Source organism: Astyanax mexicanus, chromosome 9, assembly GCF_023375975.1.
Source record: "Astyanax mexicanus isolate ESR-SI-001 chromosome 9, AstMex3_surface, whole genome shotgun sequence".
Taxonomy (NCBI): domain Eukaryota; kingdom Metazoa; phylum Chordata; class Actinopteri; order Characiformes; family Acestrorhamphidae; genus Astyanax; species Astyanax mexicanus.
In genome coordinates, this window is record NC_064416.1 from 23,830,845 (window position 1) to 23,845,037 (window position 14,193).

The 14,193-nt window shown below is 36.4% G+C and overlaps 1 protein-coding gene across 3 annotated transcripts in view; it reads right to left on the minus strand.

The window, feature by feature from the left end:
- megf11 (multiple EGF-like-domains 11) overlaps positions 1–10,847 on the minus strand; it is a 194,379-nt gene extending 183,532 nt beyond the window's left edge. For all 3 annotated transcript variants that reach the window (XM_022679668.2, XM_022679667.2, XM_015605777.3), the window contains exon 1: positions 10,562–10,847. The gene's annotated coding sequence lies outside the window, so the exon portion shown is untranslated. The remainder of the gene's footprint in view (positions 1–10,561) is intronic.
- Between the last annotated feature and the right edge of the window lie 3,346 nt (positions 10,848–14,193).

Here is a 14,193-nt window from a genome sequence, read left to right on the forward strand (position 1 = left end):
TGCTTTAGTTTCCTTGATCTCTCAGAGACAGAACAAGCAATTCCCTCATTCTCAAACCTTCCTGTATCTGAACTTACTTGTGGTCTTAAGGGTATCCTCCTTATTCTGGTCTCAACTAATCTATAAGTATCCAATAGCAAAGCTTTGTCTATCAAAAGTTTGGAGACACACATTTTAGTGCATGCTTTCTTTAGAATATTTATTTCTTTGTTATTTATATATATTACTAATTATATAATTATTTTACTTGTTAATGTATCTTGGACACATTACAGGCAGTATTAACATTATGACATCATTTTTATTATTTTTCATTATTTAATTTTAGATTTTAGATTAATAATTAGATTAATTAATTAATAATCAAACAATGAAAAAAATGTATATTTTAGAGTCTTCCAGCTAGGCACCTCATGCTTAGATAACAGCTTTGCACATCTTGGCATTTTTTCAATCAGCTTTCAGTTAACAGCTGTGCTGAACTTGAGTCAATAGTTAATTACTTAAATGTATTGCCCTCTTAATGTGTTTGCATCAGTTGTGCTGTGAAGAAGTAGAGAGTTGGTATAAAGTGAAAAGATCTGTTTGAGTAATGTTGTAATCCTTATTATGACAAGAACTACTCAAAATAACTAAGTAAAAAAAAGAAAAAGAAAACAGGTCATATTAAACTTTTTTTTTTTACACTTTTTACAACTCTTTTTAACACTTTTTAAGTTAGAATAGGTTTATGGGCTGCACAAAACCTGTTCATAAAGTTCTTTCCACAAATTCACCCTCACATAATGAGAGCTCACCAGTTTTATCCTTTATCCCAGTTTCAGTATCTTTCAGATTGAGCTGTTTAAGGACATCTATGCAAATATGTTGTTGCCGGCCAAGCCATATATAGGGGTTGGACAATAAAACTAAACACCTGTCATTTTAGTGTGGGAGGTTTCATGGATAAATTGGACCAGCCTGGTGGCCAATCTTCATTAATCGCACATTGCACCAGTAAGTGAGTGTGAAGGTTCAATTTGCAGGGTAAGAGCACAGTTTTGCTCAAAATATTGCAATGCACACAACATTATTGGTGACATACCAGAGTTCAAAAGAGGACAAATTGTTGGTGCACGTCTTGCTGGCGCATCTGTAATCAAGACAGCAAGTCTTTATGATATATCAAGAGCCACGGTATCCAGGGTAATGTCAGCATACCACCAAGAAGGATGAACCACATCCAACAGGATTAACTGTAGACGCAAGAGGAATCTGTCTGAAAGGGATGTCCGGGTGCTAAAACAGATTGTATCCAATAAACTTAAAACTACGGCTGCCCAAATTCCACCAGAACTTTCCGTCGGGACAAGAAATTATTGTGGTCTAAAACCAGGTGTTTCAGTTCCATTGTCCAAACCCTGTATATGCTGAGCTTTTACCACACATTAGGGTTAGCTTAAGTTAAATGCCAAAACATTAAAAACCTAGTTAGTTCATGATTTACTGCAGTCTGATAATGAAGTATTAATGAACCGCATTTGTTGATTTAGGTTAAGGTTCTTGAGATAAAAAAAAAAAAAACTTATCTAAGCAAGATATGGATTCCCAAAAATTCACTGTGGCAATAGTGTTATTATACACTGAATTTACAATTCAATAAAAAATGAACATAAAAGAAAGAATAAATACACTGACAACCAAAAACAAGGTATGAATTTAAACTATTAAATACAAAGTTCAGTTGCTCATAGGGTCACAGACTAAGTGCACACTGCACACTTGTAAATCAATAATTTAATGAATGTTATATTGTAACTCTGACCATAATAAATGTTTAACTGCTGTGAATTAGGAGAGAAAAGCTAATTTGCATTTACTGAGCTAGCAGCATGATAACATTCTGTTCACCAAAAAATAATATAACAATGCTCAAGTCTGGCGGACTGAAACTCCATTTACAAGCATTTAAATGAGAAGGATTCAGATTGAGGGACTCCTGTTAGACAGAAAGACAACTGAGTTTAAAAAATATTTATATATATATTTTCAACTTACTTTTGCACATTTCAGGGCAATACATCACCAATCAGTTAGGTCCCACAATTAAGCACACAATTATGTTAAATGCACAGGAATTAATGCAAAGGTGTGACCTAGAAATACCACCCACATTGAATATAATGTCAGAATTCTGAAATACTGTGTTATATAGTAGGGAGCTGTAGGATGAATTGTATATTTGTTATAAGTATGATCTGAATTTTCATAATAAACACATCTAAGGAGTTAACATTAACACATTAATAAAAGCAAACTAAATTGCATTACTTGCACACAGCGACAGAGGGAGCTCCTTACGCTACAAACTGTGCTAACGAGACTTAACTAGTCTGGAGGCAAAGCCAGTTTGTGGGCTAAAAATAAAACACACAAAATATTACTGCTTAAACTGAAAAATAAGAGCAGCCCAGTCAAGCGCTGAAAAAACTTTGAGGAGTTTAAATTAAGTTTTCACAAACTTAATATATCAAGATATCCAACAGTGTTATAAGACATCACATTTTTTGTCTAAATTACACATTCCTAGTTTATTCTAGTATTTGATATTACCTACCAGGGCTGCATGATATTGGAAAGACAACTGGCATTGCTATCTCATTATTATCTAGCGATTAATCTTGCAATATTACAAACTCAAAGTACCAAAAATTACAGATGTGACATGTTAATGACAGGGATATATATATATATATATATATATATATATATATATATATATATATATATATATATATATATAATAGTTCAAGTAGAGTGTCACCAACAAGCCTTAAAGGTGAGCCGTACAATCCTACAGTGTTTTTCAGCAAGCAATTTAACACACTTCATTAAGACTTCATAACAAATTATCAGTCATTAGGTCTGCCCTTGCTGACTGATGTTTGCTCTGTCATTTATGCTGTCCTTTGAGAGCCCCAAGATCATTTAAATTCATTTAAATAAAGATCATTTGTTTTTTTAGATTAATTTAAGAAAATAATTGTATTAATACTGCTTGATACTGAAGTTACTATCTGTAATTTATTGGATTTTGTGTTGAAACATGCACATCCATCAAGACTCTACAGGACCTCAAGTTCAGCTTTTTCATTAGTATTTTCTAATGCAGTTGCCATGGCTCCAGGGCATTTGGTCAGTGCACTTTGTTCAATGCGCTTTTACTAAAATAACATCTGTCAGTCAGTTCGTTGAAAAAAAATGGCTTAATTTGCAGAATAAAGGTCAGGGTTTGCTGTTTCATTTAGGGTCTCTAGTGGGGAAATGTTTACTAGGAGAACATGCGTCATTCCACATTTCTCATTCTCAGACTGTCTCCCTTTCTTTATTATCAGTACAAAGCACATTTTGTATTTACACTGTACACAAATGTGTTTCAGGTGGTATTTATAACATAACGTATTGTGTTGAATTTATGCCAAGATACCTTACATTTTCATTGCATCCAGACAGTTGACCGACACAAAAATGTGTCATGAGGTTTGGTTCACCAATCAGCATTATTCCATCAAAAATGAATCACCCTCATGAGAGGGAATATGGAAATCCAGCAAGACTTCATTTAAAAATTCAGAAGCTTTAAATCTAAAGCTCTGGATCAATGTGATCGTCAATAATAAATATCCCATAAACATAATAAAGCAGCCTCCAGAAGTGAAATGTCTTGATTCTAATTTCATGTGGCCACTTCAGTTTAATAAAGGACTCATTCCTATTCTATGTGCCCACATTTTCATCAATCATTTATTCGTTTACTTCAGAAAGTTATTTCAGGAAGTCGGAGAAAGCTCGATATTATTTGACAATCTCATAACTTGATGACGATTGAGTTCTTTTTTTTTTTAAATGTCATGATACACCAATTCAAAATCCACGTGTTTAATAATACACCGCAAGTGAGGTGTCTGGTCTGCCCTCATCTGAATTCCCCTCACATCCGTTCCTCTTAACATGAGCTCACAGGCAGTAATTATGACATTTAAAGGGTGATAAATCTGCAAAGCTACGTAGCATTAGCACAGATGTAATTTATGGCACCATGAGCAAACACTGAGCACCACACTATCAGGACATGTCTCTCAGCCTGTACAGACGCATCTAAACATTCTCTCTCTTTTTCTCTCTCTCTCTCTCTCTCGCCCTCATTACTGGTGCTTTAAAAGGCACTCCATTCAATAATTAGTCCACCCTAAATCAAGGGTTACAGTTAATCAGACATAAGGTTTACAAGCCTTCAGTACCAACACACAAACAAGAACACAATGTTTCTAAGGATGGAGGAGGGGCATAGAATGGGCCAAAGAGTCATTGTTTTTGTAATTTGGGTAATAATTCACATCGTTCTTACACAGTGCTGTGAAAAACTCTTTGCCGCTTTCCAAATTCTTGTTCTATATTTTTGCTCTATATGTCACACACATTTATTGTTTTAGATAATAAAAAATAATTGAATCTAAGAAAAAGACAATCATTATATAATTATTCCATTTATTGAAGATAAAGGTTTCTTTAAATTATACACTGCCATGCCTAATGTCCTGAAGCAGGAGCCAGTATTGCATAACATTGTTTTTGCCATGTCCCATGAAAGCTAAAGATCACCTTACTGACTTGTGGGATATGAGTGTGGGAGCCCCCTGCATTAAACAGGAATGTAATTTTCTGCACTGTGAGTCACTGGTCTGATTGCATGGACATACCTTACCAGACACTGCCGGTCAAAACTATTATATCATTGCTGTCCACTGCACTGTCTACTGAGGGTTGCAATGCCTTCTATGATGTATTCCTAAGTACACACCTGACGCTGTTGATCAAGGACTATAAAATGGCTGCACAATCAAAGAAATGGAATGTCCATCTTGCACCTACTTTTAGGCCTTGCTCCATGTTCGATAATTTGTGTCACTTTGTGTCACTACCATAAATGTTCTGGTCAGTGATTAAATTCACTCACAAGATAACACCTCAAAAATTAAACAGGTGTGTGTATTCCAAAGTTGTCCCCTGAGGTTGTCCAATATTGTCTTAGTGACATATGAAATTCTGGGTTTTTTTGCCGCACCTTGAATTTTTAGGTTGTTAAAAGTTTTTAAAAAGGAAACTAATGGAGTTATACAATAGCAAATGGTAAGTTTGTATATATTGGAACTGCTGCAAATGCATATAAAAATAGCAAAAAAAACACATAAATGAATGTTGTAAAAATTCACTTAAATTGTCAAATGGCAGCAAAGATGTATTTGCCTCCAAGACTTTCGTAATGATCAATCAAAATCAGAAAATCAGAATAATTATGATGGGTCAAACAATTAGAACGATAAGACAATATCCTATGTTTAAATGAGACATTTGCAATAATAGAATAAATTAAGAAACCTTTTTTTTACAACACAAAATAGTTCACCTTAAATCCCACCATGTCCATTCTCTCTGTTTTTTGTTTTGTGTATTTCCATAGCCTCATAGAGTATTGAGGTCATTACAGTACTGTACATTTAACTTTGCCACAATTGTCACACTTAATATCATTATATAGATAAGCATTATTGGCCTTCCTTCTTTTGTTTACTCTAACAAAAGAATGCTGCCTATTTGCACTGACGCGAGGACACAAGCACAGAATCCAAATGAATCTGTAATTAGAAAACAACGTCTTTGCACCAAATTGCCTCCACCGTTACCTAACTAATTGAAATGAGCCAGTTCTGAACATCTTCGAATCTGAATATTTCATAAACACACAAATGCAAGCCATAAATTCAAATCTGACTCTGAACTTATCATTCTGAGCAAAGCAGCACAGTCCAGCATGCCAATACATTCTGTCCTTGGGAATTCAAACAACTGTCAGCACTGCGCAGCCAGTGCTCCTTCATTAATCAACACTAATTAAGTGTATTGATTGAGGCGAACATCAGGATTTCCAGCTGAAAGGGTTTACTAGGGTGTGCAACAATACTGCAAACATTACAGGCAGTGGCACAGCCCCGAAAGAGAACACCACTGAGAACGTAGTTCCCCCTCATGGATCCAACCACACTTTTTTTGGATGAAAGCTTAGGAAATTCAACCAAAAACGGCCCTGGTTCCCTCTCATTAAGTGCTGTCAGACTGAATCAGATCTGCACCTGTACTGAGCGGAGGTGAATACTCACTCAGTCTCTGAGTGTTTGGAGGCTCCTCATACACAAACATGCACAGACACGCGCGCACACACACTGTCTCAACAACATCACAGCTCCCGGCACGCAGCGCATCAAGGTCACGCTTAGCTGAGAGAGCCGGGTCAAGCATTTACAAAACATTCACATCCAGCACAAATACCACGTCTGTACAAGCCATTATAATTAACGTTTGTCCTGAAGCAGTCTGCAGTCTCAAAGCAGATGTAAACATGATAAAGCGATTGTTTATATTAGGATGCACGATGAAATGGGAATTATATCAGTATTGACAAATGTTTGTAGCCAATATTTGATGAGGTACTTATTGAAACTTATTACAATGTATAAAAAATACATACTATGAAATCCAATATAATTCAACTGGATTTAGCCCAGATTCCTACATTTTATGAACAAATTATGCATTAGCATCAGCATCATAATACACATCTTTAAAATATGAGGACACCCAATTATTTTTTGCTTAGAATTTGTGGTACAATTTTGAAACTTTGTTATTTAAGTAAATACAGGTACTCTCTGTTGAAATCTCAGAAAGATTTCCCAAGTTGTTTGTGTTGTTCTGAAATCCAAATTTCCAGGGTGGACTTGAAGGTAGCATTAGTCCTGCTTTGCATGTTTTCTTTTTTTTTATAGAAGACGTCCTCTCTGCTCACCTTTAAAATCTTGTTTGTTCTCATTATCTGACATAGGACTGAACAAAATATTGTTTTAGCATCAATATCACAATGAACACAGAATGTGAAATGTTTTGTGGAATATTAAAATACTTTTTTTTTACTTTTATTCTTAACAATATGACATTATCTACCAAAATATTATATCTACCTTATACCATTTAGTTTACTCCAATCATTAATGCACAGTTTGCATGATCAATATCATGACATTTTGGATTATTGACTTTTGTTAGAAATCTGGAAGATTCCTGTATTTTTTATATTGCAATATATACAACATGCAGAACAAAAAAAAAAAACACATATGGAACAATCTTACAGTAGATGCTAAATTGAAGCAAGACCTACCTGAGCTCTGAAGCATTTTAGGATTACTGGAGTCACTATAGTACTACTTTACATATCTTGTAGTGTGATCTTGGGCTTTACTTGCTAAGACGGCCTGACCATGTCGACAACTGTTTAACTTATTGTTTTAATTATTACTCTTACATAAAAGTGTGAAATTACGGATTTCTATATTCTAAATGTCTTTCTGGACTCTGCATCTAAAGCCAACTTTCAGTTCTTCACAAAGATGTTTATGGGGTGTCCTAATTTTGTTCACAGGACTGTATGTATGTAAACAATACAAGATATTAGCAGCAGCTATGCTATTCTGGCACATGCATAATTTAGAAGAACTCTCATCCATGCTAACAAGCCTGCAAATTACAACGTTTACAAATGTACCTTTTGTAAGGAGCAACTGAATTACCCTAGAAACTCCTAAGAGACCGTTTAAAAGAACAACATAAATTTCTGCAAACACACACACTTTTACTCACTCACACACACACACAGGTGCTCCCCCAAATAAAGAGAAAGGAAGAAAAAAACAGTAATGCATTTGCATTGATCTTTGGGCTGCTTTGAGGGAATAACCAGTCACTTCAAAGAACAAACAGCCGGCAACTAATGAACATCTTCTCAAGACCAGAGCTGTTTAATTAGTCTAAGAGCTCAGGACCGCAAACAAAAGCTGCATTACTGTATTGGCAAAGTGCAGTTATGACAGTTACGACTTTTTGACGGATTGCTGTTGGGCTGAGTAGGCTGCTAACCGACGCGAGGCAATGTGCCCTAGACTGCGCTGCATAACAGCAGGGTCCAAATCTGGACAATTAACCTCAACAAGAGTTGTCGTTTATGTTCTAAGAATCAGAGGCAGTGTAATATCAACCTGGAACAACATGAATAGACGTTTTTACTGTCAGTGCCTTAAGGTTGCAAATGCAGAGGAGGTAAACAGGAGGAATAATGGCAGCACATTAATAGCAAACATTGTAGTCTAATGATAAAAGTAAAATACATAAAGTTCTAGAAGCCACACATATCTAAAAACAAAATGCTGATTATTTCTTGCACCTGAAGCACCAATCGAGCGGAGAAACTGCCGTTTAATCAGCGCAGGGGCAGTGTTTAGCTCTCAAGGGCACTCTGATATTCAGTCACAGAGGATGGAAGGAGAATGGGCCCCTAATTCTACTCTACTCTTCTACAAAACAAAAACTTGTGTTTAACATGTAACAAATAGCTGGAAAAATTATGTGGTCTAAAATCTATTTATTTTAACAGACTACAGTTATAAATGGGACAAAAAAGCTTTTTAGTTAAGTGAGAAAGTTACTATGTTTTGGTATACTGTTTTCTTTTCACACAGAGAGAGACAGTATAATACTGGCATGATGCCGATGTGTTGCTCAATAGAGCCATCTAGTGAGAAAGTGCTGCAAATGCGTGACGAGAAAACTTCTGAAACGAAGACAGAGAACAGAGATAAACAGTCAGATCCCCTTTACAATCCTACATCTACTATTTCTATGGTTTAACAATTATGACAAATATGTCAGAACCATGTATAAACCATTGTATAGGCATACAGACCGTTATTAATCTAGAGACCACTTAAAAATGATGAGTTTCTTTGATTTTACCAATCAATGCAATCAAGAGAAGGATGAGTAATAACAAGCCATAAAACCAAGCTGAACTGCTTGAATTTTTGCACCAGGAGTGGAATAAATGTATTCAAAAGCAGCGTGTAAGACTGATGGAGAACACTATGCCAAGATGCATGACAATTGTGATTAAGAACCAGGGTTATTCCACCAAAAATTGATTTCTGAACTCTTAAATCTTTATGAATATGATCTTGTTTTATTTGCATTATTTTTTTTTAAAGCTCTGCATCTTTTTTGTTATTTCAGACATTTCTGATTTTCTGAAAATAAATGCTCTAAATTACTTTATTTGGAATTTGAGAGAAATGTTGTCAGTAGTTTATAGAATTAAACATGTTTGATTTACTAAACATATATCTATAAATAGCAAAATCAGAGAAACTGATTCAGACTAAGAAACTAAAGTGGTCTCTTATTTTTTTCAGAGCTGCTATATATATATGATCCTCTCGGTTAAATCTTGGCTATATTGGTAATAGGCCGGTTGATCTTGCTTTTTTATACCAGCTAACCCATCAAACCCAAATAAAAGCATACCAAATGTTGGTCAAAATCTAGTTTAACCACCCTAATCAGCGAGTTTATTTTTTTTGCTTTACAATAACAGAGATCACACGGCCAAACTAGCATGTATTACTCCTGTTAGCTAGGCTATTTATCACCAGACATAGAGTAATTTAACAGGCTTGCAAGTTTGGCTCATTAAGAACGAAACATCTGTAACTACTGTGAGCAGTACCAGCTTTTATTGCCTATTGAATTGGGGCAGCTCTTCATCACTAAACTAGAGATCGATAGATGCAGGAAACACACACACACATACTCATACACACATTAACAACAGCGAAGGATTGGCTGGATTCAGTCGAAGATGTAAACATAGCTATCACAACAGAGTGTGATTAAATGAAAAGAAAAAAAAAGAAAATCTTTGATAGTTAAACCAATAGACTAATTGAGAGCTTTTAATCATAAAAGCATAATATATGTTAGCTTATCTGATATTACAACTCATTAGAAGTGATGGTTGTTGTTATTAGACTGTAGCCAATAATTAATCAGTGGGAAAGCCATGAGAGAAAATAGCCCACTGGGAATAAGTGGCTGGCTAGAGACCCCGAAAACATCTCTAGCTACATCTCTATCAGAGCTGTCAGTCAGTATGAGTGGGGAATCCAGGTCCAGAAACACAAAAATCCATCCCAGTTTTTTACTCAAACTGCATTAACGGCTCACCTGCAGCGGACCCGTACAGTCAGTTTGAAGAAAATCCAGGGATGGATTTTTACTCTTTACTGGACCTGAATTAACCAACACTATTAGTCAGCCGGTTTCAGTCAACACGCACGAGTTCAGTGTGAGCCGGGAGGTTAGTATGAATCCCAGAGACTGTAATTTAGTTCAAATGAAGGCTGGACAGAGACCTTTAGCTAGCTATCGTATTTTGTACTTTGTTTTGTACTATGTTTACAGCAGAACGAAATCAAACAAACTCATATCGTTAAAAAAAACTCTAGTTAGTTCTCAAGTATTAAGCTGTATAATTATATAAACACAAATATTACGAAAATAAAAACGTTTAAACCGTAAAAAAATATTATTTATATATTTAAAGCGCTTTAATAACACATTAGTCCCGCATTTTTCCTACCTCGACTCTGGCCGCTCCTGCAGACTCTCCGTTCAGCCGTTATTCTCTCTGACAGGTTTAGTTAATTGTATTCTCCACTGTTTTCTCACTCCTCGCTCGTCTCTCGGGGTTCAGGGCAGTAAATCAGAGTGAACTGGGGGTTGTAAGTGAGTACAGTAGTTTATGAGTACAGTAACCGCCGGCCGTATCGCTCCTCGCTCCGTGTGTGTCTGCTGTACTCGAGTAATTCTCGGTTCTGCCTCCGGTCGCCCCTCCGTCGCTCCTGCTGCAGCCTCGCGCTGCTCTCCGCCTGAAGCGCGCGGCCTCGTTTTAAACTCACGTGACGTCAGGAACCGCGCGTGCACGGGCGACGAGCGCGCTCCGCTTGTTCTGGGAATATAATACACAGTGCATATAAAAAAAATAAATATAATTGAAAAGTTACTTTATTTCAGTAATTTAGTTCAAAATGTGAAACATATATATTGTATAGATGTATTTTACACAAAGTTATCTATTTTTTTTATTGTTGATGATTAGGGCTTACAGCCAATGAAAACCCATAAATCAGTGTGTCGGAAAATTAGAATATTATATAGGACCAATATTATATAAGACCAAATTGTACTTTTGGCATTGTGAGCAGTGTGCCAAGTCCTGCTGGAAAATAAAATCTACATCTCTTTTGGACTTGATTTAAGACAGTGGATCAGCACAAGCAGATAACATGACTCTCCAAACCATTCCTGTTTGTGGAAACTTCACACTAGACCTCGAGAAGCTTGGACTGTGTCTCTCTCCACTCTTTCTCTGTCTGGTCCCTTGATTTCCACCGTATGTAAAGGGTACTTACCCTCTAAAACGCGGGCTGTATTATAAAGCGTTACCGAAATGTAAAATTTACTGATGATCAGTGATGGTTTGGAGAGACATGTCATCTGCTGGTGTTGGTGCACTGTGTTATATCAAGTCCAAAGTCAGTGCAGTGTTTTCCCGAAAAATCTTACAGCACTTTATGCTTCCCTCTGCTGACAACTTTATTGGGATGCGGATTTAATTTTCCAGCAGTAGTTAGCACACCTCCCACACTGCCAAAAGTACTCATCCTGTGCAACAGAGGTAACTCCTGGCTTTTTTTTTTGATGCATTGCTGACACAGATGTGCAAACACACATGTATCAGTGAAAAGGAGCGGTGCATTTGGGTGCACTTTGAGAACTAGTGGACACAGATATCTGATTTTCAAGTAAATATCACTACCCAGACTATCACTAAAATAGTATATGTATATAAAACAATATTAGCTATAGTATTGAAAGAATGACCTCTGTAAACGTACCTCAGAATGTATTACAGTCATTTACCCACCATGGGCAATACAGGTAGGGGCTTTATATTCCCTGTTTTCGAACTACACAAAGCTGATACACTAGCCTTGTAAGAAGAGATATCAAGTCAAAATTCAACCCACAGAGATCACTGATGCAATATCAAATGCTGTGCTAAAACCAATAAAATGTAGCTATGTAGCGTTACATAAAGGTTCTTTGCATTCAACAGTACAATAAATATATAATTGAATCTCAACCACCTAGGGATGTATGATCATGTCTAAATGATATCAATCATTATCAACAAACACATTTTCAAAAATGTATCTGCATCTCTATTTTATAAATATTTATGCATCAGAATCAATTAGTATCTGCACTAGCACCTGTGTGTCAAAGTGTGTATAGGAGAAGCATAATCCTTCTTAAGCCACATTGTTTCTGCACTTATTGACTATGAAAATCTTTTTTGCATGCAATGATTGACACTTAAAGGGAAAATCAGAATAAAAAGTAGGCCTAGTGATGCTTCTGTATTGATTTTTTTCCTCTATGCTACAGTAGAAATCACCCAGTAATCTGTAAACCACCTCTCAAATAAGGGGGTTATTATTTATTTACATACACTGATCAAGCATAACTTTAACACCACCTGTCTAATACTGTGTAGGTCATGCTTCTGGCACCAGAACACCTATGACCAGTAAAGGACTCCACAAGGCCTATGAGGATGTCCTGTGGTATCTGGTACCCAGATATTAGCAGGAGATCATTTAAATCCAGTTTAAATCCAGCTGCAAGGTTAGACCTCCATAGATCACATCAGTCTTATGCAATCAAGACTCTGTTACCAGTTCATTGAATGACCTTCCTATAAGCACTTGTCTGTACTGTTGTGGAAATACTCTTGCCCATCCATCTGGCCATCATAATTTCCATCTTGTCAAGGTTGCTGAGATACTTCAATTTCAAGAACTGATGGTTCACTTGCTATCTAATACAGGGTTTCTCAACCTGTGGGCAGAGGACAACCAGTGGGCTATGAAACACTCTCTAGTGGCCTGCAGGTCTATACTCAGGGGGAGACAGTAGTTCTTAGTAAGCCAGTGACAGCAATTTTAATCATAAAAAGTATTTTTTGGATAAAATCATTTAGTATACATATAAAACCAAGAGCCATAAGGAACATTAAACATCATTAATTTGAGGCAGTGTGTGAACCTGATTTAGACATGATTTTTTTTTTTACATGATAAAAAATATGTTTTCTTGTGTGTCGTTATGCCATAACATTATTACCAGATAGTCCACTCTTAGAAAAGGTCTAATATAAACTGATATGCCAAATATCATGGCATACCAGTATGTAAATTGATCACAATGTGTTACCTCATTTAGCAGCTTGGGAACACCTACACCTGTATAAGTTGTGAGGTGTTATCTGAGAAGTAAAGTTAAACCCCGCCAGCATGCTCATGGCAAGGTGATGTGAATTATATATTCACATCTGAGGGAACTCTGATAACGATGTGTGTACCAGGAATATGTCATAAGAGGCATTCTCACCCACAGTGGACAGCGCAGTGGTGGTAATGATTGTGACCCGCAGTGTCTGGCTATAATTTTCCAAGTGAACAACTAAGGCTAACATCCATCACATCCACATTCAATGCAGGAGGCTGAATACATACAGTATATTCCATACATCCGTGCAGCATTCTTTAGTTCCTACTGAACATGACAAAACACATGGAACACAGCATTTGTTCCTGTCCCATGACATATGGTTCATCTTTTGTAAGGTGCCACTGTAAGCAGATAATCATATAATTGTATTCACTTCACCAGTCAGTGCTTTTAACGTTATTAAGCCTATTAGTCTATCTGCAAATGCAGATCCTGATACCTTAATTGACCTTTCAATTGAACAACATAACCATGGCATTTGATTGGTCAGTGTCCAAATACAGATAAATGAGGATAAAGCATTGTTGGGCTGCTTTGAGGAAACAATGAGTAAAAAGGCCTATTATCTATTCTTCCACTTAACATGTGATGAATAAATGCAAGCAAATGCTGTGCCATACTGCCAACGTGCGTGCCAGGGCCTTGCACATCCATAAAAAAAGCTTCATTATGCACATCTGCTGCACAAACCTGCCTGCACAACACCGCCAATGCAGAAACACTGATCCAATCCTGAACTTCCTTTAAAACATCGCTCACTCAGACAAGAACAAGAGCTACCTTTCATAAAACACAGGCTCATATTAGTCTATAAACAACATGTGTTTGCTCACATGATGCATCATTAATCTGACA